The following is a 6,668-nucleotide window of genomic DNA, read 5'->3' as shown; positions in this document are numbered from 1 at the left end:
GCGCCTATGTTTGTGTATATTTATCAAAAAATCAAAGGTTGTTCCTGAACCATAAGCTCATAAGGCCAGTTTCCTAGATTCTGTGCCATATATATGTGTGTGTGTATATGTCTGTCTGTATATACATACAGGTGTTAGACAAAATAATGCTAGCATCATAGCATTATAATTTTGAAATATCTATAAAACTGTCAAAAGCTTATTTACTTTTATGTGTTTTGATTTATTTTTAGTGTTGCTTAATATGTTTTGCTAAATTTGCTGTTTCTTTTCAGATATCATCAGAAGAGGTCAAATTGTAGGTGCTCATATGGCAGGCACTTGCGTAACGAAAACAGCTGAAATATTTGGTGTATCAAGAAGTACTGTCTTGAAAGTAATGACAGCCTTTGAGAAAGAGGGAAAAACCTCCTTGTCGAAACGAAACTCTGGAAGAAAACCAAAACTTTCAGACAGGGACTGTCGGACTCTTACATGAATTGTTAGAAAGGATCACAAAAGTACAGCTCCCAAAATTACTGTAGAGCCTAATAACCACCTTGAGAACCCAGTTTCCACAAAAAGTGCTCACCGGGAGCTGCACAAAGCTGGATTTCACGGGAAGGCTGCAATCAGAAAACCACTACTACCAAAAACAAACATTGCAAAATGTCTAGAGTGGAGTAAAAACCTACAGAACTGGTCCCCAGAGCAGTGGGAAAATATTATTTCCTTGAACATCCTTTACCTCATTTCCAACCACTTGCTAAGTATGTGTGGAGACAGCCAAAAGAAGCATTTGATCCAGAGTGCATTTTCCAACTGTTAACTTCAAGTGGTTGGAAATTGTCGTATATGTTACGTCTAATTCAGAAGCAATCTTTCGAACAGTTATGCATAGACTGGCTTCCACTAAGGCTCTTAGTTGATCGTTGTCAACATCCGATGGCCAACCACTATACTTATCATCTTCAAGACTCTCGTCACTGCTACGAAATTTCTTGAACCACCATTGTGTTGTATGAAATGATTTCCTTGGATGATTACTGCAGTCTACAGCATTCTTAACAATACATCCAAATTAAGATGGATGTGCAAATTAATATTTGTTATAAAGACTGCTTCTGCTACTAACAGCAAATACACAGCTGTATAATAAGAAGCTTGTTTCCCAAACACATGGTCCTGTGTTCAGTCCCACAGTGTGGCACCTCAGGCAAGTGTCCTCTACTATAGCCTCAAGCCAAACGAAGCCTTCCGAGTGGATTTGGTAGATGAGAGTTGTAGGAAACCTGTTGTATGTGTATGTCTTTGTGTCCCCCCTAACTGCTTCGACAACCAGTGTTGGTGTGTTTATATCCCTGTAACTTAGTGGCAAAAGAGACCAACAGAATTAAGTACTAGGTTTTAAAAAAGTCCTAGAGTCAATTTATTCAAGTAAGACCCTTCAAGGCAGTGTCCCAGTATGGCTACTGAAACAAGTAAAAGATAAAAGATGTATCACACTGTTTATATTTACATTAGCTCAGTACAAGGCAAAAATGTAGAGAGTAGAGGTAGGGATAATATAGATGCTTCAATTAACTTTAGGATATGACTAGTACTAATTTTATCAGCCCAGAGTGTTGAAAAATCCAAGGTGATCACAATGGTATGAAACCTAGAACCATGTATTTGTACAGAAAACTTCATAACCATGCATTCATTTACTTATATAAATAGTTACACACCCACACATGCAAATAATAAGCAGGTGAAGAAGGAAGTTAGTGAGATAGCACTTGTATAATAAACATTGTAGCAGTTAAGTCAAACAGGGATATAAATCAATAATGTAATAGTTTTAAGTCCAACGTCAATACAGCTGAGGAAAAACTAGGAATAATTTAGTAGGGAGAGAAAAAAATTAGTCTGTTGACAGGTGCTCAGGATAGACAATTGTTCAACAACTGGTAAATTTAATACAGGTTTTCAGCAAATATCATATTGTGATGATAAACAACAGCAATGGCAAATAACAATAACAGAACAAACTTTGTTGCTAAGGAAAAGGGTATATATATATATATATATATATATATATATATATTTTTACTTTGTTCATAATATATCAACATATGATTGTTATTAGCAATAGCAGAGCATCAGACTATACTGTTATAATGTCAAGCTGTTCATCATATAATCCTCATTTAACACCTATATTTCATGCTGGTATGGGTTGGACGATTTGACAGGATCCAATGGGTCCAAGGACTGCATTGTGCTCTAATGTCTTATTTGGAATGGTTTTTATAGCTGGATGCCCTTCTCAGTGCCAACCACTTTACAATGTGTGCTGAGTGCTTTTGTGTACCACCAGCACTACTGAGGTACCATGCAGCTTGTAAGACTATGAACCCCAAGGGAGAGAGTTTGGCTTTAGATAGCAGATGAGAGCTTGAAATAGGTGAGGAGGTGGTGATGGGTGGGAGTTCAGAGAAGGTTCTTGTAGATAAGCTACTTGGGTACTCACATTTAGTAGGGTAGAAAGAGAATGATTTGTAGGAGCTGCAAAGAGATAAATAGTGGAGATGAGGTGTCCATGTGGTCCTTCAAGGCACTGTATACATATGTACATACATCATGACATACATAACCTGCTCTTCATAGAATCTTGCAAATTCTCCACCAATTCACTTTTACTCACCTTGTGCCTTGAGGGACCACCTGGACACCTCATTTCTACTATTTATCTCGTTGCAGCTCTGACAGATCATTCTTTCTTTCTCTCTCTCTCTCTCTCTCCTGAATGTGAGTAGCCATGCAGCTGCTTTAGAAGAACTTTTCTGCCCCTACCACTCTTTGTCTCCTAGCATAAAGCTTACCCTCACTCACTGGAGTTCTATAGTCTTGCAAGCTGTATGGCAACATCAATATAAACGGTGGCACAAGAAAATACCCACTACATGCTGTAACGTGGTTGCTGTTAGGAAGGGCATCCTGCCATAGAAATCATACCAAAGCAGGCACTGGAGTACAATGCTGTCCTTGGACCCATCAGATTCTTGTCAAACTATTCAACTCATGCTAGCATGGGACATCATCAACATCATCATCATAATTGTTTAACATTCGCCTTCTGTGCTGGTATGGGTGGGATGGTTTGACAGGAGTCGGCTGGGCAGAAGCCTGCAACATGGATATTAAATGATGATGAGGATGATAATGATATAATTGGCAGAATTGTTAGAACAATGGATAGAATGCCCAACAGTATTTGTTCCAGCTTTCTGCATGCCAAGTTCAAATCTTGCTTAAGTGAAGTTTTAAGAGTGATATAAAAATACCAATTCAATGTAATGTATTGACATATGTCCTGAGTTCAAATCTTGCCTCCTGTTACTAGTAAAAGCCCAGCCCTTTAAAAACAATGATAGGCAAAGGAAATCTTACAGCTGATCACTCTCCATTACTAGCTGAATAATGTTTTTCTACATTGGATCAAAGCCACATATTTGTCAGAGGGGAGAGGTTTATGCTGATAGAATTGGCTGGCAGTAGATAATTGATACTAATTTCATCAAGCCAGGCATAAAAAATAAAGTCAATTTGGAGAGGTTTGAATTTAAAACATGGAGGGGCAAACCCAAGTTATTTAGTCTACAATTCTATCAATTTTCTGTCAATCCATTGCTTTTATTAATAATTTTTAACCCTGGCACAATTCCACAAGGGTACAGTCAATATTTTGAAGCAACATTACTTTATTTTATTGACTTTCTGGAATGTTTAAGACAAAGTCAAAACCAATTTAGGCGGAGAGTTTATCAATATTGACCACAGGATCTCCTGACTAAAACTAATTTTATTGACCTGAAATGATTAAATATGAAGTCAACCCCAGAGTGATTTGAAATCAGAATAACACAAAGTATTACGTTTGAGACTCTCCTGATTAGGCCATTTTCCACTATAATAATAATGATGATGATTACCTACCCCTCACCACATTCATATTGCACAATATTGACAATACACTAGCTAATGTGTATATTACAATGACTATGCAGGTGAGGGATGAGATGGAGAACACATAAAGGTGTCGCAATTCAGTATTAATGGTTGTAGTGATGATAGTGAGGTGACAGTGGAAGAAATTATTAGCAGAAAATATGGGACCAACTTACTTTAAGTTGGACCTAAGTATGTTTATGATGATTGTAGATAGAAATGCATGGAGTGAATGCAGGATTGTCCAAAGCACAGTAGTATATGAAAACAAATGCTGAATTAATAATGATACAACCAATGATGATAATAAAGAAGACTAGGAAGTGTATTCTGCTATTCATCATCAGAAAACAAAACTAAAATGATAAACTGAAGTTTTATTAATTAGTGAAGTTAAAATATGTTCTAAGCAAGATGTTAAACTGCATCTGGTGGAGAGTTTAAGAGATTTGGGAAGTATGGAGTTTCTCCTTAGTTACTACTACACCTGGTTCAACTCTGGCTTGAGGTAGTAATATCTATTAAGGACCCAAGTTATTAGAAAAAAGAGCAGGTGGCCCAATGGTTAAAGCATACTGGATTTGGTGAAGGGCTGGTCTCTAGACATCTGTCATACCAGCCCACTGGCGTGTGGACATATCCTGATGTCAGATGAATCAGGTCCCTGGCCTAAAGGATAGACAGACTTTGTACCTAAAAGGAAAGCTCTAGAGAATAGAAGACTAGCAGAATAAACTGTAAATAGACTGGCAGAAGGCAATGGAAAAAACATTACTGTATCTTCTGCAATAAAAATCATGAATCTTCAGCAGTTAATGTCTGTAAAACAGGTATACTCTATGGAAAGAGAAAGAGTAAGAGGAGGGAGAAGAGGGATTAAAGAAAAAGACTTGAAAGCTACCATATTGGCAGGCAAATGTAGCTGAAGTGTAATGATGCTAACATTTTAGTTACCTCCCATTATTGTCAATTCCATATAGTTACCATCCACTGTCACACACCACTATAGCAACATAACTTACTCCTAATTTAGTTGCTAACAACTATCATAAACCCCTACTTTAGATAGCATCCACTACCATCCCATACCCAATCTAACATTGCTTATTTCTATTTCAGAAGCCAATAAGCATGCCTGTATATGGTTGCTCAAACTGGTAGAAACAGTTGTTAAAAATTTCCATCAAATCACACCCATCTATCTTATACAAACCAGTTCCAGAGCTCCATTGATATCTGGTATGTCCTCCAAGTGGCAGATTGGGAAATGCTCTGCATATATATTATTAGAAAACTGCAATGTAAGAAGGTGCACCAGCTGAATAAGCAATCAAGGGCCAAGAGTGATAAAACCATCAGGACGCAGTTGGTCAGTAAATTTTCTTGAGCCCTGGCTTGTCCAAACCTAAGGAAAACTTAAGAGGAACAAAATACTGGATAATACAATCAGATATGTGACATTTGAAAATAAATAAATAAATAAATAAATAAATGGTAGGGTGGTCACAGTTGAATAGCTCAGTTAAAGCAGCATTGAAGCTAAACAAATGACAAGAACCTTTATTTAGCAATCACCGGCTACCATAATGTCCATACTGCTTGACCTACATTGACATTAGAAAACTCTGGATTGACTATCAGTGACAGGATGATCAATTAAATATTACTGATAGTGTGGCAAAAGTTAAGAGAAAGAAGATGATTATCTTGTAGGGAACAATGACAGTATGATGGTTAAACAGGTAAAAAGCATGTACAGAAGTTTGGCAGTGCCATGATTGAAATAGGAAGGATTTGCCACATATGGAAAGATTGGAGGTAGGAAGACATACGAGGTTATGGAAAGCCAACTGTATCAAGGTTAGAAAAGGAAGCAGGTGAAAGAGTTGAAATAAGGTGCTGCTAGATTAAAGAAGGAAAGCAGTGCCATGTATGAAAGATCATAATGGAATCAACATGGAACAGATTTACTCTTGAAAGGTTGTTTGCAGTAGGAAGTGAATGTGGTGATGATATAGTTGTAGGATAAATGAGAGTAGTAGTGAATAAAGATATACAAATATGGTTGGTTGTGCCATGGAAAAATGTATTAGTAAACAATGTGAGAAGCAGAATATGAAGCAAAAACAAGGAGTACTACTGCTGTGGTAGTTGAAAGTGGGCTAGTAGAAGTATTGTTGTTAAAAAGAGACAGATTCACTGGATAATGTAGTCCCAAATACACTATAACTGATAGTTACAGCTGGAACATTTTTAATGACAGATGTTTATTGTCAGAGTAGACCTACGGAATAAACAAAAAAAAACATCTAGTTTTATTGTCTGGGGAGAGTCATTCTCTTTTAGTACCTACCATCAACTACGATTATATGTCCAGACTACCTGAATTTTACTAAATATAGCAAACCTGCAGCAAAGTTTGGCCCAAAATAGCCTCTTCTAAAAAAAATGAACTTAATTATCATTTGACAAACACTTTTTAATAAATATTATGTAAAGATAATTGTAACAAATCATAAAATACATTTATGTTGATATACAATATATACATTTAAAATGTATTCAATATAAAAATTGTTCCATTCTACATTTTGCAGATAATGATTGCCTGCATAAGTGAACAATTTTGATTTTGTGTGAGTGCTCTCTCTCTCTCTCTCTCTCTCTCCTATATATATATATATATATATATATAT

Source organism: Octopus bimaculoides, chromosome 3 (assembly GCF_001194135.2).
Source record: "Octopus bimaculoides isolate UCB-OBI-ISO-001 chromosome 3, ASM119413v2, whole genome shotgun sequence".
Classification (NCBI taxonomy): Eukaryota; Metazoa; Mollusca; class Cephalopoda; order Octopoda; family Octopodidae; genus Octopus; species Octopus bimaculoides.
This window is presented reverse-complemented; position numbering follows the sequence as displayed.